The 26041-nt window shown below is 41.5% G+C and overlaps 1 protein-coding gene across 5 annotated transcripts in view; it reads left to right on the top strand.

Annotated features, from left to right (window-relative positions):
- LOC310704623 (craniofacial development protein 2-like) overlaps positions 1 to 26041 on the top strand; it is a 574437-nt gene that overhangs the window by 4893 nt on the left and 543503 nt on the right. For 2 of the 5 annotated variants that reach the window (XR_014524927.1, XR_014524928.1), the window contains exon 2: positions 6769 to 6905. The gene's annotated coding sequence lies outside the window, so the exon portion shown is untranslated. Of the gene's footprint in view, positions 1 to 2642; positions 2701 to 6768; positions 9408 to 26041 lie in introns of all 5 variants that reach the window. The other 3 variants (XM_083498276.1, XM_083498275.1, XR_014524926.1) reach the window with 2 other exon arrangements.

Here is a 26041-nt window from a genome sequence, read left to right as displayed (position 1 = left end):
CCTTCACCTCAGTCACCATATCTGGGGCTGGTCCTGTAGTGCAAAGATAGTTCCTAAAGTGCTGCTAGAGATGTAAAGGTAAGGCTCACAAACTAGAATTGCCTCATAGGCGGCCATTGCAGTTGCTGCAGAGCTGGCTACATATGTTCTTTCTTCCTAGTATTCAGCTGAGAGGTAAGTCATGTTTCACACAGCATGGCTGGGACTTGGTTTTCCAGCCCAGATGCAGATGTCAAGTGTTTTCTCATCAATCTCTTTCCCAAGAACTAGTAAAGCACCTGGCTGAGTCTAAGGTACAGTAGCAGCTGGCAACTCCACCAGCTTGATGCTGCCACCATGGGGGCAAAACATGGGGCTCCATTACAGTGGGGGTGGGGTACTCAAATGGAGGTGCACAGCACCCAGATTGCAATGCAAGCTTCTATAATATGCTCAACATATTTAATTGGAGAATACATGTTTGCTGTTATCAAAAGGCATGAAAGAAATTAGTTACGCCTTATTAAGCATATCGGCTCAAGCAGAAGCATTACCCTCTGGAGGGAGTCTCAATGGCACTTTGATGTCGGGTATCAAACCAGTAAGAATGTGGCACCTGCTCTAGGAGCAGAATCAGACGCAAGGGAGCTTAACTTTTTATTTTGTTTCTTGGTGTGGTATTTCATTAACGCCTCATCAAAGCCTCACTTGAATACACAGTGTTTCTCTTCCATCCGAGATTTACAATTATTAAGCACTTTCACCTGAGGTTTAAGGGAAGAGGGATTAAAAAAAATTACACTATTTTTAAAAATGGCATGTAAGAAATACTTGTAATATTTTGAAGGCCAGGATTCTAGCTGGACAATTGAGGAGGGAAATATCAATATATTCCCCTTCTCTAGCACAAGACCAATGAGGACATTTTTTGTTCTATAGAAATCTAAACAGATTAGATTTAATAGATTGGTGTGCTTGTAACAGTTCCTTAGAAAAATTATTTTCATGCTAATCACACGAACTGCAGACAGACATATTTATTTTATATAGTGCAATATTTATATACCTCCTTCATACGTCAAAATTAAACTAAAAATGCAATAAAATTCAGAATAAAATAGCACACACCTTGTCATTGGCAGGTAACTAGTATAATTTAACTAGTATTAATGGCTAGCAAAGGCCTCCAAGAATAAAAGTGTTTCTCAGCAAGTGCTGAAATTACGTTACTTTATGTGCTTGCCTCAATTTAGAGGAGTGGTGGTTTCTTGGGAAGGACACCACTACTGAAGAGGCCCTTCTCTGGTCATTGCTAAGATACCTCTGCAGGTTGCAGGACATATGTCTGAGTCATATGACAAAGCTAACATGTGGTGAATTACTGCTTTAAATTCATTCACACTGGAACTACTCTACATGGTGAATTACCACCATACAGAACCTCCCATTTTCACGTCTTGTCATTCATCTACTAGTTTCCTTTATCCAGCATGATACGAAATCCAGCAGAATCTCACCCAAAATCACTGATGTAACTACAGGCTTGAGAATTATGGCTGAGTACCCACTATACCTTTCAAAGTACATTGGAAGCACAATCTTTCCCACAGAGAATTCTGGGTTCTGTGGTGTTCCCTTAACAGAGCTAGAATTCCCCACAACCATTAACAAACCATTCTTTGAAGGTAAAACAGTGCTTTGAATGTGTTTTAAGCTCATGGTAGAGACAGTGGTCCATTTAGAAGCCCCAACAGTGGTTAATCCTAGAGGTTTTGAAAGAACAGCCCAGGGTGCTTTTGGAGTGTGTTAAAACCAGCAATATTCAATGTGATCCGCTGCCGGTATGAAGAGGATGAATTTCCTTTGGGTCTCTTTAAATCTTTGTCTTCTAATTGTGGTTCAAGCCTCTCAGTTTTTCACTTATGAGAAAGATGCAACACGTCCCCCTCTCCCCATTCATGCTTTTATAGCATATTCCCCACTAAGTGATAGATCTATGCTTATTTCTCAGTGTTTGAGAACTAGTAACACTCTGAAGCTATCATCCTCCCTGCACTGACTCTTCAGAGAAAGTGCCTCAGGCAGTTCAAGGCCTTCATTTTAGTCGAGACTTTGTAGACGCCATCTGCTCCACGTGAACTCATTAATGAAGGGCTCTTACCAAAGTGTCCCTTAGTGCTATCTTGAGACTCACTGCCTCTTCAATATGCTCCTAAAGCTACTACTTTGGAGCCCCCTACAGGAAAGGGCATATGTAGTCAATAGCAAAGGGCACTTTCAATGGGTTTCTTACTGTGCTATTCAGTGAAGCCCCCGCTGTTGCTTGGTAGCCTTCTGCTGAATTAGCTGGGCAGTTTACATTGTGAAAAACCAGCTACATAAAGATTCTTGCCTGGCTAAAGCTGGACAATTAAGCAGACAGGGCAGCGGTTTGATTCTTTAGCCACTGAGTGTTTGGCATGCTAGGAAGTCCAATTGGAAGGCACACTGACAAGGAAATAGTAGATTCTCAAATTCTACCATCTTAATAGGAACAATACTTACTTTGTTCACTTCTTTTGCTTTTGCTTTTGTTTATATCTGATGGGGGAAACGAAGCTAGATTTCTGAAACTCAAGAGTACAATAAAAGGCTTTGTAAATAAAAGCCTTTGTGGTATACAGATACAGTTTCCTATGGGCGGCTCCAACTATTTGTGGTTTGCAACACGCTTCTGCAAAGGTAAGTCCTGTCTAACCTTTCAGAGTTCTTTGAGAGTATGGTTTGAGGTGATCCAGGACACATTATGTACTGGGCTTTCAAATAGTTTTTGATAGAAGTTCCTCACTGAAGGCTACTGAGTAAATGTAGCAGTCATGTGATAAGAGGACAGGTCTTCATGTTGTTCTTGTTGTTTAGTTGTTTAGTCGTGTCCGACTCTTCGTGACCCCATGGACCAGAGCACTCCTGTCTTCCACTGCCTCCCGCAGTTTGGTCAAACTCATGCTGGTAGCTTCGAGAACACTGTCCAACCATCTCGTCCTCTGTTGTCCCCTTCTCCTTGTGCCCTCCATCTTTCCCAACATCAGGGTCTTTTCCAGGGAGTCTTCTCTTCTCATGAGGTGGCCAAAGTATTGGAGCCTCAGCTTCAGGATCTGTCCTTCCAGTGAGCACTCAGGGCTGATTTCCTTAAGAATGGATAGATTTGATCTTCTAGCAGTCTATGAGACTCTCAAGAGTCTCCTCCAGCACCATAATTCAAAAGTATCAATTCTTTGGCGATCAGCCTTCTTTATGGTCCAGCTCTCACTAGCTTAACAAGCTGGCAGCAGACAGTAGGAACAAATAGGCAATTCTCACAGTGTTCTAAGAAGTAGGGTCTGTATTAGGATCTGTGCCTTTTAACTAATTAAAAAATGATCTATAGTTAGGGGTGAACAGTGAAGTGGCCAAATTTGCTGATGACATCAAATTGTTCAGGGTGGTAGAAGCTCCAGAAGTATTACTCTGCATGTCACCCAATAAAGCTGAATGTTGGAAGAGTCAGGACAGACAAAAGGAAATAGTCACACAGCACACTGTTAAACAACAAGATATGGTAATGTCCATCAATTTGTATGGCTTTAAAAGGGATTTAAACAAATTTATGGAGGATAAGGCTATCAATGGTTATTAGCCATGCTGACTATGTATCAGAGGTGTCATGCCTCTGAACACCAGTAACTGGAACTGGAGGTTACTGACAAGGAAAGAAAAATTTGGGTCACAGTAGATAGGTTGAACAAAATGTTGACCCCAGTGTGTGGAAGCTGTAGTGGAATCCATGTTGGGAATCATAAAAAAGCCAATATTCTAATGCCTTTATACAAATTTATGGTGTGTCCACATTTGGAATACTATGTACAGTTCTGGTTGCACCTGAAAAAGGATATTGTAGAGCTGAAAAAAGGTACAGAAAAAGCACAGCCAAAATGATCAAGGGGCCAGAGCAACTCCCCTATGTGGAAAGCTACAATGTTTTCAGTTTTCTTAGTTTATATAAAAAAACAGGAGGGCAGTGTCATGATAGAGATGTATAAAATAATGCATGGTGTGTTGAAAATGAATAGGGATAAATAATTGTCTCACCATACTAGAACTTAGGGTCATCAAAATAAGCTGAATGTTGGAAGGTTTTGGAATAGCAAATACTTTTCAACACAGTAAAAAGTATCTGCAAAGTATTGTTCAGCTGAGCTACCCCCGAAGTCTTCACCTTTGGTTCACTGGTATATTGCCTTGTCGATCACGATGTTATTTCAATACCAGTATTCATCAATATGGCGATTTATTGCACAGCCTTAGTGTACTATTGTGCTCATGTCCTGCTTGTGGATTTCCTGTAATCCAGTTGACCATTGTGAGAACAGATTGGTGGGCCAGAGAGGCCTTGGTCAGAACTAGCAGGGTTCTTCTTAAGTTCTTATGTCTTTTTAGTGGGTCATGTCATCCATGGAAATGTGTTACTGCTTTCTCTTTACTCCACTGTGAGGAGTACTGTTTCATCCATCTTCCTACTTCATCTCCCTAATATCACTCCAGCTATTTAAATCCTATATCTCTGATGAAATGAGTCATTTCAACAGTTTCTATTTTTGGGGGGCTTGTATTGATGCTTTTGAATTATGGTGCTGGAGGAGACTGTTGAGAGTCCCATGGACTGCAAGAAGATCAAACGTATCCATTCTTAAGGAAATCAGCCCTGAGTGCTCACTGGAAGTGCAGATTGTGAAGCTGAGGCTCCAATACTTTGGCCACCTCATGAGAAGAGAAGACTCCCTGGAAAAGACCCTGATGCTGGGAAAGATGGAGGGCACAAGGAGAAGGGGACGACAGAGGACGAGATGGTTGGGCAGTGTTCTCGAAGCTACCAGCATGAGTTTGACCAAACTTCGGGGGGCAGTGGAAGACAGTGGCGTGCTCTGGTCCATGGGGTCACGAAGAGTCAGAAACGACTAAACAATAGCAACGTATTTCACCCAGTCGTTCACTTATTATTCATGTTGTGCCACATCTAGTTTCTTTGGACTCGCGTGATCCCCATGCCATCCTTGGATTGCCTCATATTCCCAGACAGAAATAGGGATTCCTTATGCTTCTACTATCTTATTCTTATCCCAGGGTTATTTTCTACCTCTATCTCTGCTGTGTCCATTCTTGACTGTTTATAACATCCCTTTTCTCTTTCATGTTCCCGGTATTTGCACAAGTTCATTTTTGTAACTGTAGGAGGAAGGAAATTGCCTTCAGCCAGCGATGCTGGAGCACAGTTGAAAAGGGACTTCCACTACTATTATGGCCAGCATTAACCATGCTGGAAACTTGCCCTCAAGTAACATTTCACTTCATCTGCCATGACCTAATATGTTTGTTTTTGTTTTCTTTTGGAAATGAATACCAAAAAGTTATATTTAAGGTTAGATGCGATATGTTTCTTGACTCCTATTTAAAATTACTAGGTTTTTTAATCTGTTATAATTTAATTAAGCTACAATTGACGCTAGAAAGAGAAAAGGGTAAATTTCAATCAGAGGTGAAATGCAGAGGATTACAACCATCATATATACCAAGGTTGTGCTTTAAATTGCTCTCATGTGTCTGAGAATAATTCATCAGCACTATGGATGAATACACACTATGTGAACAGAATGTATATTATCTGCAAAAAAACCACCCTTGAAAAGTACTGTTGGTAAACATATTGGGATTAAAAATAGTAACTAATGGACCCCCCTACATATGATTTTGTATGTTTCTTTAATATTTCCTAATTTGCTGGTCTCTAGGGTGATTCAGACAACAATGTTGCAACCCAGCAATATTTATTTATTGTTTAATTCCTCCTTTCTTCCCAGAAGAGATCACAGGGCACCTAGCAACATTGAAATGATACAACAATACAAAACAAATAACACATCAGCCAAACAGTTTCATTAAAATAAAAGCAGTTAAAATATCTGGTATGGGTCCAAACACCCATGGGCATAGCCTGGTTGGTGGGGCAGAACCTCAGTTAGTTAAGTATTTTTATCGATTTGCTCTTACTTTATTTAGGGGAGGGCAGCAAACACTGGGCAGGGAAACAAGTTGTTTAAGCTGCAGAGCTAAGCAAAATGTTATTGTGCCCGAATAAACACTGTTGGCTCCTTGTGTCACCTGACAGCAGCTTAGTGAGAATTGGCTGCCAACTCCTAGGGGCTGAGCCCTTTTGCTCACCCAATATTTTGGGAGGGGAGAGGGCTGGGGCTCCCTAATGTCTGAAATAATCAGGAAGTGGAGGAGGCCAAGGGCCCGGTCAGTGGTGGCAACAGCCGCATTGAAACCACCTGTTGCTGCATTTGACTCTGCCCCGGCTCCTCCCGACGTGCGCATTATATCATGATCGGCTCCATCCCAAACTCCTCTCGCAAGTTGGCGCCTCTGATGATAATGCAGCCTTCTGGGGAGGGGATTGTGGCTGATTTGTTTCTCGCTGGTCGCTTTGCTGAGCGAAGCCATGGCTCAACCTGCACTTGTGGCTTAGTTTCCCCAGACAAATTACGAGTTGTAAACCAAGAACAAGCCTTGTTTACAGTTGATGGTTAGTGAACCATGCAAAAGGTTTAACAGCCTACATTCCTAATGCTTCACTGTGCTGCTTGACTTTGTGAGTTTAAAGTCTACTACTGGGGGCTCTCTCCAGCTGGAGAGTTGAGTTTAGCCCTGTGTTTCTAATCTAGGCACCAAGGCTACAGGGATTCATATTTTTCCTCCCACATATATTTAACCTAGGATGTTGTGGCTGCTTGGAGTCCAGTAAGACCAGCACCGGAAGCTAAACGCCTGATCCTCTGCAGCATTTCCTCTTTGCTTCTATCAGCCTTCGCTGGGGGAGAGACAAGGGAGTCAACTGTGAATCATCTAGCCTGGTAAGAAGACCCCCCCCCCCGAAATGCATTTATTTGTTGTCTTTCAACTTTCGTTTTGCTCTGTACTTGCACATTGCATTTAGATTATTTATTATTATTTATTTTCAATTTGTTTGCAGAAGAGCAGTTTTGTATGTGTATAGGTTCTGTGTGTGGAGAGGGGAGAGTGATTAAAAACGTGTGGGGGCCTGGAATAGGATCATTGACCCCATTTCCATTTCCTATTTCTGTGCATCTATTGTACATGGATTTCAGGAAGTGGCTACTTTGTGGGGCTTATTGAAACAAAAACAAAAACCGTTTTCCAAGTTGTTTGCTTCCATATTGTGGTTGCCAGACATCATGAGGTGGGGAAATAGTGCTCAGTAGCTCAACTCTGTGAAGTAGTCTAGGATGCCTGTTACTCACTGGTAGAATATTCAACAATGTTTTCAGTTCTTCAGGTGTTACTTTAGTCTCTCACCTGTATATGCCCCCCCTCTGTTTTACGTAATCCATCTAGAAATGAAATAATATCTGTTCTTTGAATTAAGCAAGAAATTCATATTGGAGAACGGTACAATTACATTTTAGGTAACATGAAGGGCACATGCAAGATGACTAAAAGTGGGGAAGAGCCTGTTCTGCCCAACAAAGGCATTATCTACATTGTCACTGAGAAGTGAGGAGAGGTTAAATTGGTAGTTCCTTTTGAGGAAGAATGGCTAAGGTGGTACATAAGACAGTGGCACATAGAAAATTGTGGAGTTTTTTGCCTGTTGTTTATTGATTCAGAGAAGTGGCCTGCAGATGGCACTGTTCACTAACTGTACTCTTTCTTTAAACCCAAACATGACATCTGCATGTTGTTTTGCTAAAATTATTATTATTATTATTACTATTTCCCTTGGGATATATTTACTTTGTGCATCCTGAATGACAACTGGAAAGTAGAGTGCCTTCGATATGAAGGAGGGAAAAGGGGAAAAAATAAATCTTAATAATAATAATAACTACAACAACAAGAACTAGTGTTGATTTTAACAGCTATGTGTATTGCATTAGTCATGCTGTTGTGATGGTATACTTCTAAGGGGGCCAGTAGGAAAGTGAAACAGTGCTCCTACACCTTGCTATTATGCAGAAGAGAGAAATGCTGGGAGGCACAACTTTTCTCTTTAAGACCAACTATGCTTGTCAAAACTGCTTCTTCTGTACAGCTATAGAAGGTGCAGAAGCCCTGTGTGCTTCTTTGTTCAGTGGCAAGGACTTTGTGGTGCAGTCATGTAGGGTCCACTTCTTTTCCTTCTAAAAGGGGCAGGGGTTTGGGGAAAATAAATGAGAATCCTGTTTATGAACCATATGAGGTCTTAGAATATATTCTTTTTTTCCAGAATGACTTGTGATATCTGGGAGAAACATACCATGAACCAGAATTCAGACCCAATGAATTCAAAGCATGGGGCTATTTCTAGTAGTGTGGGGGCATCTGAGAGTGGGGGCAGGTGGGGGAGTAAAGCAGCCACAGTTTTCTCAATGCGCACCAGCACTCTTGCTCATTCATGCTTAGCTGTGGTTTGGCTTAACATTTTTGTGTGAATGAGCCCAAAGTATTTCAAAATCCACCCAGGACAAAACTCTACAAAACAAACTGTAAAAACAGAACCATTAATGTGTTGTGTTCTAACTCTTAAATTTAGTCCCGTGTCTTTTGCGCACAAAAGTATCTTGCATGGTTTCCACCACACGGTTTAGTTTTGAACATTTCTTGGTTCCCCATCTTTCTGGGCATCCTCTTTTTCAATCCAAAGTTATTGTCGGCCTCTGTCTGTCTTGAGAGACAATGGAGTGCGCCTCTGGGGGTGAAGTCAAACTGCAATGTTAGAAACACCAAAGTGACCTCTCTGGGACGTTTTCTTAGTACACTCACATCAAAGAATAAAAGGCTATTTCTAAAGAAAGAGTGGCCTCTGCTGACTTCAGCCAAAACAAACCAAAATGGCAGGAGAAAAGGAACTTGCATAAGATTGTCTATGCATAAGATTTCCCAAGAGTAATTTTCTGAAATGAAAATACAAATGCAATACATCAGATGGGGAATCCTGTGTAATACAGCACAGGAAGAGTAAAGTGTTGCTTTTAAAAAAAGAATACTGTGAGGTAATTGCAATGAAATGTCTCATCTGTTTATTTCTCTATCACCACTTTCCCTTTCTCACGCCTTTTGATTTCACTGCCCCAATGTTTTCTTAACCCTTCAGTAGCTCTGTACACAGCTAGTGCTTGGGGAGATGAGATGAGCACTGTTCTTTTTAATACTGACAGCTTCGTCTGCAGCAAACTCTGTAGCCTTTAAATAGCATTTACCCAGGGGCACACCATCTTATACTTGGCAGCTTCTTTAAAAGCCAAATGTAAAGGTGTATGTTGCTCCCAGATCTATAGCTGCTGCTGCTTCTCCTTTTAAAAAAATAAGCACAAATATGTTGGAACAACCAGATACAAATGTTATTGAGTAGAACAGCTGATCAAATTGGATTTTTAACTATGTAAAGTTAGGGGCAGGGAATTGATAAGGAACCTTTGATAATTCATGGCATATTTAACATGAACTATAGTTGATAGCCTGATAAAGTTGATAGCCTTTACTTGGACTTTGTTATTTTAACTCATGAGTTATTTTAACTCATTCTATGTGCCTATTTTATAGTTTTGCTTTTCAGCTTTTATTTTTTTGTCTGTTGTCATAACTGTTCTCTCTGTTTTATATACATTATAAAATGAGATAATTAAAAAAACTTTACTGGAAACACTGATGTAACGTGTAAAAGCAAAGAAAAAGTAATTAACTATATCTGAGCTCCATCTGGTATTGCTTTCCAGAGAACTAGGGGAAACAATAAGAACTACTTGTCACATTATATTTTTAAAGGCAAAACTGTTGGGATTTTTTTTTTTTTTTTAGTATAGGTGCCATGTCTGGAGTTATGTGGAAATGTATTTTGAGAAGCAAAAGGCATATTTAATAACGATATTGTGTTTTCCTTCGCAGTAAAATGCAATCACAATGCCACCTTGTACAGAGCAATCATGCAAAATGCTGTTTGGGCTTTAATAGTTACTGTTCCTTTAGTTAAATGCTTCCTGCTTAAAGTATGTGCACCATTTATTACTTACTACCTCCTCAGCTTGAAGGGGATTTATGATGAAGTGCCACAGCAGGAGCTCATCATGATTTTTATTTGGCTACCTATAGCACAATAGCAGTATAAAATAATGCCCCCTTTTCCCTGACCTTATTGTTTCATTCTTCCATAAGAAGAAAAACACTATTTATTTATTCATCTGGTTTAATCTTTATTTTAGAAAGATTAAACCATAGGACTTTTTCAGTCCCTTTGCTGAAAGCTACCTGGGTCAAACTTGATTTTTGAAGTTTGTAAAATTGATATTATCCTGAGCTGTCCTGTATATATTGGGCAGTGCTTTCTACTGCCTCCTTCTATTGTACGTGTTCCCCTGCAGTGAGCCAGCTTCAGAGATTCACCTGACAAAGAGAGAAACAAGTAAAATAAAATTAATCCTCTTTCTGGATGATGAATTGTTTAATATCCAAGTTCAAAATACCTCAACACTCTCTACCTGCTAAATGATACAGTGTAGCAGTTTTGTCATCTGTAGATTTATTCCTGCTCATAAAGTAGCTTGGTTTCTCTCTCGTTTGCTGAAACAGGCTGTGTCTCTCAAATATATGCAGCATGATGTATTAGTAAGTGACAGAAACCACCTAGCTGACAACAGCCTCCATTGGCCCAAGTGACCTTTGCTGTCTCAGTGCTTGGCATCTGCTTGAGATAAGGGGATCTATAATTAACATAATTATTCATGTTCCCATGACTGTCCCTCTATTCTGGTCACAACGTCCTTCAGTATCTGGAGAAAGACTTAACACAAATTCAATGGATTTCTAGGCCTGAAGGTTGTACTTGCTGATGTTAGGAGGATGTGTATTTTCTCCCAGATGACTGAAGGTCTGAACTTCTACACATGGTAACCGTAGAGAGTGATAACTGTGCCACCAAAAGCCAATACAGCAGTAGAGAAAACCCTGACTGATTGTCTAAAATGTGTTGAGTAAACAAGAACGCTTGGGGGATAGTTGGAAATGGCAAACAGCCCTGTTATGTCCAAACCCAGGCTCAAGGTTCAGCTGCCTCAGATAAACTATGAGCTGTTAACCTTAGGGCCGATATTGGTTGCAGATCATTGTTTGTCTGGAGAGAGTCGATCCATGAGCCTGAGTTCAAATGACACTGTAAGCCAAACCACGGTGTAGCTTGACACAGAGCAGCAGCAAAATGATCAGGAAGGATAAAAGCAGCTGCAATCTGCTCTTCAGTAGCTTGCTTGTTGATGTTAAGCCATGGTTTGGTTTAGCATTATGTGTGAACCGCCTCACTGTTTGTCAATGAATTATCGGGTGACTTACCTGTATATTTGCCTGTCTCTACTGCAAGCTCACCTTTGGAAATGCGGCAATAAAGTGTTTAATAGGTATTGTTTCTGTATGAGAATCCATTGCCCCTGAGACGTTTACCTGTTTGATTTTTCAGATTTGTTTAACCTTCCTTGTACTAGGCAAGCAAATAATGTCAAGGTCAGCAGACTCGAAAGATGACAGCAAACTATAATTACAGTTCAGTAAACAGGGACCGTTAGCATGAAGCAAAATACCACAACTCTCTCCCACGCCTTTCCAAGGGACACACAAATATAAATGTTGAGTAGGAGGATTGCACATAAACAAAATGCACGCTGCTGTTAAATTCCTTAACTACTTCCGCAAGTCTATAAATTAAACAACACAATTTTTATTTTTATTTTAAATTACCTGAGTCGCATTAATTCAGATTAATATCGGTGGCTGGCATTTCAGTTTGAGGGGTGGGGCATTTGAAAATGATCACAGAACAATTAAAATCAAAGTGCTTAACGTAGAAAGACGTGACTTATTGCCTCCCTTCACACACAGTCTGGAAATGCTAACTTGACCCTTGAGAATTTGCTCTTCTCTGAATAGCTTTCCTATCTTTTCTCCTGCTGGCAATGACATATTGATTTCTGTGGTATTTAGCTAAAGGTACTAGAGCTCAGGTTATGCTGGGGGCGTGGCATTTAAACTGATGTGGACTCATCAGTGATGTACAAACTTGCTTCACCTGAAATATCTACAGTGTGCAATATTTTTCTAGGTATTACTGAAATATTTACAGTATAATGCAGGCATCAACTTATTCGATTCGAATATTTTCAAAAATCAATATTGTATTCTACTTTTGACAGGGCCAGTTTACTAGTTAGACAGGGACAGAATGTTTCAGTTGTTGTTTGCTTGTTTTTATGTATTTGTTTTTACATTAATATCCCACGTTTCCTCCAAGGAGCTCAGGGAGGCATATGTGCTTCTTCCTCTCCCCATTTTATCCTCACAACAATCCTGTGAGGTAGGTTAGGCCGAGAGGTGGTGACTGGCTGAAGTGAGCTTCATGGCCAAGTAGTGATTTGATGTTCCAGGTCCTAGTCTAAGATTCATGGACTAAGTTGAGTGTGGACTGAGATAGCATGGATTTGAAGCAGGGCCTTGGATGATGAATTACAACATGGAATAGATCAGTGTTTCCCAACCTTTTTTGGGCAAAGGCACACTTGTTTCATGAAAAAAATCTCGAGGCACACCACCATTACAGTCCCGTGACGTCAGCGCGCAGCGTCACGCCGGGAGGGACGCACGAAAGTGTAAGTTTCAATTTTCCCCCCTCCCCCTTGCCTTCCTTCTGTGCCAACCGCCAAAAAGCCAAGAAAAAAGCCAAGACTTTAGGGCAGCAGGTCGACACGGAAGAAGCTCCTACCTAAGGACAGGTGCGACGGCCGTGTCCTCTTCTGCCACACTTGGCAGCCCTGCCTCACGGTCGTGACTCCCACCCTGATTTCTCCCCGCAGGTCGAGTGGCACAGGCAGCCCAATGTGTCCAGCCCCGCTTCCCCACTCTAGATCCTGAATGCAACCAAGTGCTCTGGACTCCCGAGCAGGGTGGGAAAGAGGACTCGCATCTGGTAGCCTCCGGGCTCCTCGCCTGCTCGAGGGATGGCATTGCAGGCAAGCTGCCGGCCGTCGCCATCGCCGCCCCCTCATGCGAGTGGACCTGCCCAGAGTGGTGGGCCGGGGGAGGCTCGCTCTCTGTGGGGATGTGGCCCGCATGCGCGGCCCCGCTTCCTCCTGCCCAGGGCTGAGCTCCTTACCCGCGATCTCGGTCTCACGCACGCGGATCCCACTTATTCCGAAGCTCGCGCCACTAGCCGGGGCTCTCACACCGTGCCAGGGCGAGGCGGCGCGGCCCACTGACGTCATCGCGGCTCGCCGCCACCCTCGACTTCCCTGTTCCCTCCCCTCCCTCGGGTCGCCGTGGTTACCGAGGACTGCAAGCTGCTCGGGCGAGCGTGGGGCATTAAGTGGGAGAAGGAAAATTAAAATTAAAACTCGCCTGAAGGCCGCCTCTCCGGATATGAAGCTATCTTTCGAATTTTTTAATTTTCCCCGCGGCACACCAGGCAACATCTCGCGGCACACTAGTGTGCCGCGGAACAGTGGTTGGGAAACACTGGAATAGATCATGCTTTAAGATCTCAAGTATGGAATCATAGAATCACTAAGATTACTTTGAATCTTCTGAGTAACTGATAAAATGGCCCCAGTTCTGCTTGTGCTCCAGAGTCAATGCAGGTAGCTCATCTGGCAGGTGATCTGCTTAGTTTTAGATACACATGTCTGCTTTACCATTGATATTGCCTTCATAACCTTTCTTCTAACAACATCTAATTAGTCTTGCATATTAAAAATGGGTTAAGCATCAGATGAACCTTTTAATTTCCTCAAGTTCCAAGCTGTTACTCATATTATATCATCTTGGCCCACCTTTAATAATTCCTCCTGATCTTTTACATTATTACCCTGGTACTTAAATGTGGTCTTCCTATCTACTCTTTGTGATCTGTTCTCTAAGCTGCACATATGCAGTTCTTTAATTTTACTTCGCAGGTCATAGCCACTAAGCCTTTTATCATTTTAAATTCCTCCCTTTGCATTTTTAAACAAACTTATCAATGTCCTTTTCTACATTCTGAACACTCAGAAGTGTACAACTCTTAATCAAACAGGAGAAAAAGGGAGAAAATGACCTAAAATTTGTAACTGCTATTTTGTGATGATTAGTCTCCCAATTGCCATAACTACTCTTTGATTCACAACCTTCTCAGGCTACAAACAATACCTACTGAGATGTAAGTCGTATTGAATTCAGTGGGGCCTACTCCTAGGTAAGTGGAGGTAGGATTGCAGCCTTAAACAGCAGTACTTCAATTTAAGGCTGTTTTCATAAATAAGCTTTGCCCTCAAAATACTTTTCTTAATTGTGTTGTTCTCATGATGATCTGAGTATTCATTAAAGCAACCACAGCTATTAATGTAGAAGGCTCAGTCGGATCACGGGCAGATTGCCTGTGGTGTGTGTGCTACTAGTGGCACAGTCAATAACATTTTGTGATGTATCTGGATGGAAGAAGGATGTTCTGAAGGCCTGGCTATAGCATCAAGAAAGATTGTGCTTTTACCTATCTCTCCCATGCCCATGTCTTCTATGTTCACCAGTGCAGATCACCATGGGTGGGTTTGTCTTATGTGTTTTTCTGTAGATCTTCTCCCAGTTACAGATTTGTTCTGCTGTTATGGGATACATACCTATTCTTGCAATAATTCTGAACTGCTCATTGATGTTGGGTCTTCCCTTGCCCTTGGTTCTGACCCGATTTGCTCATTGACTTCCTGATTCCACATCTTATCTTGGACAGCTGCTTATGGCTCAGCCCTGACAAGGACAACACCACAGCAAGGCATAAAGGGCTGCATGCATACTACACATGTGAAGTATCTCAGGCCAACAATGTTAAATCTGCCTTAAAGCTTTGCCTAATGGTAAGATGTGAGGAAGCATGACATAAGTGCTGTCATACCTGAAACTTTGCAGTCACCAGCTCGTTTCTGATGTTCTGGTACAGCTGGACAATCTATTCCTTATGCCACCATAGCCTTTGCATAGCTCTTTGGTATCAGTGTGTTTGCTCATGGCATACCTTACGCAAGGCTGAACTCACATAGGAAGTCATATTGTGGTCCTTGCTGTCCAGAAATTTAATTTTGCCCTGTCAGAAACTGTTCCTTTGAGTGACATGAGTGTAGTATTTTTGGTCCACCTCTCTTTCCACCCCCCTCCGTTTTCAGATAAACAAATGATGAAGGCATTAAGCTTTAACCTGGCAACTCTGCTCTGAATTTTATTAGGCAATATTAGACAGCTGAACAACAGATTCCATGCTCTCTGCACACAACCTATTAAGCTACCCTTAATTTTGCTGAGATTTCTGTAATAGTCTCCAAGATGCCTGCCAGTGAGAAAAGGACGCCATAAGGTCATTGAATGACATCTTTTCTTCATTGGCAGTCATTTTCACACTGACTAGAATTAAGGGAGCTATTTTGGTCAGTGACTATTAATATGGATTTAATGGCAAAGAAGCAAACGTTAAGTGTAGGGTTAAGACATTAGCAGTTTTAAATGCTCAACGAAATGCAAAATCAAGCAATATCTGCCCTTGGTGGCCAGCAAAGCAGTTTTCAATCTGGGCAGCACAGTTAGTAGTTTGGTCTATATAGGGTTAGGAATGTGGGCTTTTCAGAATAGAAAAAAAAATTATGGCCACTGAAAGCAACCTAGACCTGATGTTCCAGTTAAGCAACTGATCCTTTCACTGTGTAGAAATTACAGCAGTGGTTCTCAAAAGTACCAGGTGAGATACAGGCTCATTTCCTTCCCAGGGAAGTGGGGACAGGCACAAACTCTTTTACAGACACTTGGATGAGTCTATTAATTGGGCCAGGAAACAAAATAACCACAAGTAACCATTGTTTTCTCAGGGTCTATTCACATGGCAAGTTGAGCCTGTGCCAGGTGGTGAATTTTAACCTATGCTATTCTATAATCATATCAATTATGATAAGGACAGCACTACATGTGGACTTTAGCCACACGGGGATTTTTACATAGATGCAGGATGACTTAAAGTTGGAGTAGGTTTCCATAAGTTTTTTTATTTTATTATTTAACATGATTGTGTCCTACCATTCTATGAAGGTTTCACTTATGCAAGTTACCGTAATTCATTTGACCTCACAACAAACCTATGAGGTAGGTTAGGGTAAAAGAGGTTGAATGGCTCAAAGTCAAATGGGGATCCAATCCCATATTTTGAAGGTCAAAATCCAATGCTTTGTCTACTACACCAAACTGGTTGTCCTTCAAAGAATTATGAGAACAATTGTGAGAATTGTGTGTTTAATTACATTTAGAAAAGCCCAACATTTCCTATTGGTTCACAGAAATTATAGCAGTACACACACATTGCAACAAATGTTTTCATTTTCACTCAGAAGTTCAGATTTCTGTTGTCTTATTAGCTTTCTTTTTCTTTTTGTTGTGACAGTTATGACTAGAAGATACAAAAGAATATCATTTGCCAATGTCCTTTTTCTTACTAGCTCCCTATAATTAAGTCATAATGTTTCCTTTGATGCACATTTATTTTCATGGCAACCAAACCATTTTAGATAAACATTACTTTTAACGATTTCTGTGTGGAATCTGGGGACTTATTCAATGATAAGTATGTTAACCTCAGGCAATTGTGTTACTGAAGAACCAGCTCTTATACAGCCATGAATGTGGCATCTAAAATAATAGCAAAATAAATAAAATTAATAATAAGGTATTTTTGTGAGTGTAGGAAAAATGTGCCCCCCGCCTGAATACAAAGATTTCCATTTCAAATTCAAATGCAGTGTATGCAATTCTACAAGGGAGGCGAGACTACTGTAATACGAATTCGTTTTCCAAAACTATTATGTTTTATGCTAAAGCATTTAAAATTCAGAACTTGAGTTATCCCATAAGCATAAGTTTCATCTTTCCCAGGAATAAATAGTAATAATAATTGGAAAGGGAACTGCAGAGAAATGTTGGCAGACTAACTTGCTCCTGTTTTGCAAAACAAAGGCTCCTTTCATACTATGGTCTTTTAATGCTGCTGAGACGCTCATGTTCCACTATCAGCTGGAAACATGATTAAAGTGATGATTCCACCTGACGCCAAATAGAGCACTATTTTGCCCGTTGAAATCAGCAATGCTTCTTCATGCTGCAGGGAGCAGAAAGGCCTCCTTTTGAAAAGCAGTGGGCTGGAGGGAACCTTCTGAGATATATTCAGTGCGGTTTTTTAAAAATAAAAGATGTTGCCAGTATACACCGTGAAGTTGTTACAGTAAGTGCCACACTTTTAACATTCTTTTTAAAAGGTGCTGGTACTACATACCCTTTAGTACCCAGAAAAAGCACTGTACACTCACTCACTCACTCACTCACTCACTCACTCTTCTACACTAACTTCCAGACCAAGAAATGTGGCTGGAGAGTAGAGACCTCTCAGCACTTAGTGCTTCTTCTCACCAGCCATGGAACTGCTTTTGCCTTTGGCTAGTGTGAGCTTCCTCTTCTCATAGTTGCCTTCTATGCTGGCTGCTTTTTCTGCATCTCTCCTGTTCCACCTTGCCTAGGGCTGCCTGTCCACTACCTTCTGCCCTCAGCTTCTCTGAATAGCTGCTAGGCAAAATCTCCGCACATGACTGTCACCAGGATTTTCAGCAGGAGTCACCAGGATTTTCCCATTTATAATAATAATTATTTGTTCTTGCCCAGCCTGAGGCTCTGAAAATGAATAGGGAAATCCTGATGGCTTCTACTAGCAGCTTATTCGGTAGCCTTAGGGGAGATGGGTAGGGTATGAATGATGGCATGTAAAACGAGTGTGGATGTCATTTAAACAATGAGTGAAAAAAGAAGTTGATTTTTCTGGAGTAAATGCTTCATTGATTGTGTAACCCAGCCAGATGGTCGGGGTATAAATTGTTGTTGTTGTTGTTGTTGTTGTTGAATATGGACCAGTTTCAGGTGATTCTCAAGAATATAGCGCAAATAATGAATAAAACTGCAAAACTTTCCCCCTCAAATAGATGGATAGTGTGTTTGTAAAGGGATGATTGAAGGGTGGGACTCTTACACCTGATGTGCATGTTCTATCTGTTCAGTTGAAAGAGTCTAAAAACTTTTTCTCCCAGGCTATATTTTTTTGCACTATCGAAAATGGGAGTACTTGCAAGGAAGTGTTACCGCAGGAATAAGTCATAAGCAAGAAAAACTGCTCAAAGTAGCTGTTAACATGGCTTTATGTGTGTTTTTCTCCCCATGATGTCCCTAGGCCGCAATATTAGGCTCCCCTCTCCTGCTATTCCAAAGAAATGGGGTATACGTAAGCAATGAAACTGTGCATATACGGTAGTTGGCACTTTTTTCTCTGGTTGCAAAGCCAAACTCCTGTTGTGCAGTTCTGGAAGCTGTTGCTGTACAAATTGAAGTGCAAGCCGTCAAGTACACAAACATAGATCCATCAATTTTGGATTGTAGCCTGTGCCTGACTCCGGAACAAGAACTTCATAGATCATTAATGTTTTTAAGATAAGAGTTTATATTCCCACATGGAAGAAGAGTGAGGTGGGTAAATGCAACCAGAGTCTCAGGCACCATGCCCTCAACTTGGAGTGAGCTGCTTAAAATTATAGTCAAGAACTTATTTAATTCATTATTATTTTTTAAAATTGAACATTTATTTATTTTCTTAATTATAATGCCTTGGGGAAGTCTGTACAAATAAGTGGTCCAATTAAAAAAAGACAATGAATTTATTCAACAGCCTTTTGCTGTTGCCCAGAGAGTGAGATGTTTGCTTTGTGTGGTTGTTGTTTTTTAAGCTTTTGCAATTTAATAAAGAAAATGCTTCTTTTGTGCCAGGTTGTTGAAGGTGTGGTCTTTGACGGGAATTTCCCAATTCTTATTCTTCTCTCTTTTTTAAGGTTATTTTCATATGTAATATTAAACCTATTTGGGCCTCTCTCATGCTATTCATCTTCTGCATCTAAATGTTCATTTGAGATAGAATGTGAAACTGAGTCTGCATTCCTGTATCCACTTAGTTGGGAATAAGGTACATCAAACTCAGTGAGGCTTTCACCTGAATATCTGCAGAATAGTGTTCAGTGAAAGAGCTATTGTATACTTTGCACTTCCCTGATAAGTTCAGAGGCAATATTACAGGGTTTTGTTTCCTTGTGGATGTGAGATCAATGTAAACTGATGGTGTTTTTGGTAATACATTTGATTACAAGTGTATACCTGGTCACGAAGGAGCAGATAGGCAGCCGTATGACTAGCCCTAGCATTATTTTCCTTAAAGCAATCCAGAGTTCTTTTGTATTTGTTATGTTTCTATAAACAGCCACAAAAATCAGATGGCTTGAATATTTGTTTTAAATATTGCTAGTGTCAAGTTTGTGATATATGAATGAGCCATTTACAACATTTGTTTCCATCTGGAGTGAATGCAAAATGGCAAGTAAGGTTTAATGTGGATAAACATTGCAGCCCCCTCCCCCAACTTCACTTATAACAGCGATGGAGATACAGTCATACCTCTTGTTACGTTCGGTTCAGGTTACGTCTTTTCAGGTTGCACCCTGCGGCGACCCGGAACTACTAGAAAGGGTTACTTCCGGGTTTTCACTGCTTGCGCATGTGCAGACGCTCAAAATGATGCCACGCGCAGACGCGGGTTGCGTTCTGCTCATGTTGCAAATGGGGTTCTGGAATGGATCCTGTTTGCAACCAGAGGTACCACTGTACTGGATTTTTCCAGGATGATGGGCAAATGGGCTTGGGAGCTGAGCAAATGGGACACTTCTAAATCACACCAGTGTATCCTGTGCTGATTACACTCCAAATTGAAACTATTTCTTTCCTAATCAGTAGTTACATCCTCACAGCACCTGCAAAAAGAGCCTGGGCCATTCAGAAATAGCAACTGATCATTAGGAAGCATTATGTTATAAAAATATTTGTCAGTTAGCAATGACTACAGATAAGTCCTGCCAGTGGAGATTTTATGTTCACATTAGAAGCTGATGCAAAGGAAAGCCTTACAGGCTGATTTAAAGAAAAGTCAATTTAAGCTTTACATGTGAAAGTACTTGTATTACTAGCCATTTCTAAACAATACCCTTTCTACAAATTCATGCATTCATATGCTATGTAAGTGTGGTGTTGTGCTTGCAAACCCCTGACAACAGCTGCTCTGAAGAGGGGGTGGGAGGGGAAAAAATGAGAACAGGAGATAAGCTGCATGAATAAAATTATCTCAAAAGGTTTCAGTGTTCCAAATAAGCTAGTATTTCCTGTTGCAATGCATTCCCTCCTCATAAACTACAAAACAATGAAGCGCCTCAAGATTTTCATTCTTTCTGCTTATTAAACAGGGCTAGTGTATTACTTAAATTCATCCAGTTCTAACATCAGTAGACTTCCATGGCATACAAAGAACGACCACATGCAAGCTGCTGAAATGCTTTTAGGATTTAACTTGGATTTAGGCAGCTGCAGTGCTTGTGGTTGCTAGGGTTTAATCTGAGCCAAGGCTCAGTCCCAGAAGCAAGGGAAAGCCCTGGAACCTGCACGGTGAGACGTTAATGCATTTGCAATGGTATATTTGTACTAAAGAAAAACCTCCAAACCTCTTTTCTTGATACTTCTCTACCACTTTTGCAGAGATATGTTGGAACATAGAACTGCTATTTCATGCAAGGCCCCCCCCACCAACTGTTGCTCAGGGGAACAGGAAGATAATGCCCTCCAGCTGGTGGCAGATCTGTTTTTCAGCTACAATAATTAGAAGGGCTCATGCCCTGGACTTAAGTTTCAATATCTAGTACTGGGACCCAGAAACTTGGAAGTGTAAACAGGCCCTGTTTGTCCTATGATTTCATGTCGCAGGTCATATATATACGACCCCTTTATGCCTTTGCCATTTTCCTTGAGAAAACTTGCATTTTACTGTTGAATCAGAACAAATATCAATCTGCAGAAAACCCACCAATACCATGTATTAGATTGAACTGTAAATAGGCTCACTACAGAGGAGCACATCTGATCATGGGCAGTGTGCTCCCCCCCCTCCGAACTGAGCAATTCCCTCTCCCCTTAATATTAGAAGACAGAACTCCTAAGTCAATATTTATTGCTTTTTAAGTGGTGGGGGGCTTCAGTTGTGCCACAATATGGCTTTGCTTAATTAACTAGAATTGCTACCCCTTGCTTCAGTTCATAAGGAACTTTACTTACCTTAAAGCTACCTAGTCTGGAATCCACAAAAACTTTCTAGGAAGGCAATATCTAACTCAGGTGGATATTGGACATGCCTTGCTGAATCATATGACGTGAGCATGTCCAGTGATATTTCATTTTTCGGTCTGAAGTTATTGTCCCTATCAGTTTTGACAAAATCCTTCATGTACATTTAAATTATATTCTTGTTGTATGGAGATTAACAGCAGGACAACAAGAATGGCTGCTTAACAGGTCACGGGGAGGGGGCAGCTACTGCGGTCCATTGTGGTGTGGTGGGCTGCTATCTCCAGGGAGCAGTGCTGGGGCCAGTCAGTCAGCCGCCAGGAAATCCCCAGGCCGGCCACTTGGAATTGGCAGGCTTTCCCGCCATATGCTTATTTCAGGGGTTGGCAAACTAAGGCCCGTGGGACGAATCAGGCCCAACTGCCTTCAGGATCTGGCCCATGGACTGTCCGTGGATCGGTTTGAGGATTCTGTTCATTCGGGCCGCGCCACTCCCCCCCTGTGCCATTCCATTTCCCCCTTCCTCACACACATCGCGCCTCCTCCTCCTCCCTTCCTCCTGTATTATCTCTGCCCTGCCTAGAGGAGGAAGGGGGCTGGGCTGAGCTGGCTGAGCGCCATTTTAAGCAGCCCCTCTCCGGAGACAGCCCTTTTGCGCCACTTATCTTCCCTCCGCCGCTACGGCCCTGGTGCTCCTGTAGGCCAGAGAGCAGAGCGGACAAGCTCGCTCCTCCTACCCATGAGAAGTGGCAGCAGTGGCAGCGGCGGCGGCAGCCCCTGGGAAGGGAAGCACAGCGGCTGGGGCTGGGGGGTGGGGAGGAGGACTACTTGCCCCCCTCGTGTCTTCTTCCAACTCCCTGCCCCCAGTGTCGTTTCTCCAGCCTGTCACGGCTAAAAAAAATTGCTGACCCCTGGCTTATTTGAATTCCAGCCAATCTGGCTGGGTAGAGTGGGTGGGGCTACACAGCCATCTATAATCCCGAATGTCTTTATAGATGATGACTTTTTGCATGGTGTGGTAAGCTTTAAGAAAGCATGTTAAGTATGTGCACTGATGCAATTTCTCTGAGAATTTTTTGCCTCACTATAATGGTGTTCCTTTTGTGCATTCCCTTCAGTCTTTCTCTCTCTCAACAGCAGTTCCTAAGGAATTAAAGGCAGTTATGTTAATAAAAATGTGTGAGTGAAAGTTAGAGGGAAATGAGATCAATTTTTATTGCACAGATAGGAGTAACGTTACATAATGATGAAAGTACACATTTTCTGCTGCTTGACAAAGCAGTCACAATTCATGCATAGGCATTTCTCTCATAGTTTTCCTAGGTTTTAAGAGCTGTCCTACAGAACCTGTTATCTCAGCCATACAGCCAAGAAACTTCGCACACCACTGAGCAGACATGCAGCAACTAATGTTTTTCTCCACATTTTCCCTCCCATTATTATTTACCGGTGTGTGGCAGTGATGCCACATAAAACTCATCCCATTTACTGTTCCTCATCATATGTTGACACTGTTGGTTCCTGGGCTGATACACATTTCCTCTGCCAGTGTTGTCTTAATTGTGAGTTAATGCTGATTGGGTGGAATGTTTTAATGGCTTTTGAAGTAAGGAGGGATTTGTGGCGCTGCAGATGTTGTTGGACTCTTTACTTCCATCAGCCCTAGCCAATATAGCCTTTAGTCACAAGTGATGGGAGTTGTAGTCAGCGGGCGCTGGTTCATTTGGTCAACCAGACCTACCAAATGAAATGTCAAGCAATTTTTTTTTTAGAAAAGCTTTCACCAAAATCTCAAAGCTGCACTTTCCTGTCCCGTACATCCTTCATTTTAAGTTAGACTGCATGGACCAATTTTAAACCAAGGTAGGACACTTAGGTTCTGAGTTTTAATAAAACATTGGTGTCCACAGTTATGAAAGAGGAAGATAGGGAAAGAATCAGAACGGGTGAAGAAACACAATGTTTCTCCCAGCACACAATCAACTGTGATAGCAAGGACCCCTTCTGAACCGAAAGTAAGGCACTTTTCAGATTGGTGCTAAGTATTCCTAAAAACACAGATACTTTACTGTCTGCAGGGGACAAGAATGGGAGAAAAACACTTGGCCATGCCCCGTGACCTCATTGGCCACACCTCCTGTGACCACCTAGCAAGATCACAGGTCCAGCAGGCAGCAGTAACCACTGGTTGTAGTCTAACAGCATGTGAGAGGCCATTTTTGCAAACTGGGAAGCAAGTTGTATTCATATCCCCTCTTATTACTGAAATATGAACTCACTATTGTATTTGCTTTGCAGCTAGTCGTGTATAATTTTCTGGAAGACCTGGAAAACTGCTTGTTCTCCTCACCAGTCTATTCTGTTATTTCCAACTTAATGATTAAGAAAAAAATAAATGCCCTACTTGTATTCTTACTTGCATGCAAAACCTTATTCTGACTTCCAGCCTTAATTTTGTTTTTCCTCCCCCCCCCTTCTTCTATACTAAAATTTCTTCAGCCTTTTCATTATGGCATCTCCATTAGTTAACCGCCAATGCTGCACAATTACCTTTGATAATCGGGCATCCTGTGGGAGACCAGTTATCTCATGTGCAAAAGGAGTAACAATTTTAAAAGGGCATATTTAGGAACAATAAGGGAAGTGGTTAACATGAGGCTGAGGGGCAAAGTAATAAAACTTTAAAAGCACAGACTCGGCCTGGAGGCCATTTAAGAACACTGTAGAAGAGGCACAGATGGTATGCATACCTCTGAGCTAGGGACTCTAAAGAGAGAAGTTGGCATGATTATGTAGAGAATTGCACAATTTTATTAAGAAGGGAAGAGCATCATTCAACAAGAAGAAAAATGGAATGGCGATATATGCAAGTATAAAACTACTTGTAACAGGGAGATGAAGAATGCAAGAAATGGAAGTGTAACAGTGGAAACTAGCAGCATAAAACAGTAAAGTGACAATTGGTGAATCTTCCAACATAAACAGCCTACTGTAAAATGTGGATCCACATATAGAACTTTTGTGTGAGCAAAGGCATTCGTTTTAGTGTCAAGAGACCTCTACATGTACACTATGATTACAGACCTATCCCAGCCTGTGAAAGTGGTTGAGGAAGCACCATCAGACTGTTTCCCCTAGCCTAGTGCATACTTGGAAGTGAATAACTGCATAAGCCTTCAAAACTCTCATATGTATTACAAACTGCAGCAGTGACATGGCTTCAGATCAATGATTAGGAAACTGAGAACCTTCTCAGTAATGGTGTATGTCCCATTTGTAGAATTCCTTCCACAGAGACACAAACATAGTTATCCTTTTAGTACCAGACAAAAGCGTAATTTCCTCCACATTCGTAATGTATTTTCTCTTTTAACATTTTGAGTTTTTATTTATCTTGTTCTCTTAACTATATTGGAAGCTCTGATGAAGAGTGGTGTAGAAAGGATAAAGATATAAAATCTTATATGAAATGGTGCCTGCATTCACATAACAATAACCCGGTTTTTCTAGCTTTATTGTGGATCACTGTGAATGGACAACATGCTGATACCTGTTGTCTGCTCCTGGTTTGCTTCTCCCCTGGTGTGAGCATGATAACAAGCCAGCATGTCTTGGCTTCTCTAATGGCCAAACCAGGAATTGTTGCTCCCTAATAAGTTACGACCAGCTAGCTAACAAGAAACTATGACTTACAGTAGACTAGCTGTCTTGGCTTTTTATGGAGAAACAAACCACCGAGCCTGTTTGGATGCAGCAGGAAGCACACTGCTCATTTGCAGTAAATCAAGATAAGGCTTATTACATGTGAATATGGCTAATGGGTGGAGCATTGTCTTCATTCGAACTCCAACAGTGTCATACGTTGGCCAAAAAAAGCCATTCTTCCCTTCCTCCCTACCTCTCTTTTTAAAAATTCCTCTCATTACTCCTCAGGCAGTAGCCTGAACCCACCACAATATTATTGTGTCCTGCTAGTACATTAGTTTCTATTATATAAGAATTGCTATCCTAGACAGAGCAGTTCTATGATCCTCCTGTGATATGAGCCCTGGTGTGCTACTTCAGTTCTGGATGTACAAAGCTAATCTGTTAATAGAGGCAACATTCTACCATTTTCTTAGGACACCAAGCAGTACAATCTGATACCGCCTTTATATTCTTCACAGATAATATTCTGTATGTAAGTTGTTGTCATTAGCAACTGTATTTATTTTTTTCTGACATCAATTGGACAAAAATATCATGAAGTGCTTAGATGATGTGCCAGTTGCCACAGGAGGCTCAAGAACTGAGTACTATGCCATGATCTCTTGTCTTTAAAGAGTATATATTTAGTAACCTATCATTACAGCTCTAAGCAGATAACATGTAATTTGTGGATAATGAACCACCTGGAGGAGAAAACAGGGTTTCACTTACTTTCCCATACTCGGTGTGTTTTTGGCTCTTCTGAACGGAGCCTATGTGTGAACTTGCTGTACATATATAGGGTAGGTATACATGATCTGTACATTACAAAAATGTAAAGGAGAAGGTAAAGGTAAAGGTAAAGGGACCCCTGACCATTAGGTCCAGTCGTGGCCCACCCTGAGGTTGCGGCGCTCATCTCGCTTTATTGGACGAGGGAGCTGGCGTACAGCTTCTGGGTCATGTGGCCAGCATGACTAAGCCGCTTCTGGTGAACCATAGCAGTGCACGGAAACGCCGTTTACCTTCCCGCCGGAGTGGTACCTATTTATCTACTTGCACTTTGACATGC

The sequence above is a fragment of the Podarcis liolepis genome (assembly GCF_965112155.1).
Source record: "Podarcis liolepis genome assembly, chromosome: 4".
Lineage (NCBI taxonomy): Eukaryota > Metazoa > Chordata > Lepidosauria > Squamata > Lacertidae > Podarcis > Podarcis liolepis.
The sequence above is the reverse complement of the archived record's forward strand: the minus strand, read 5'-3'. Positions and strand labels throughout refer to the sequence as shown.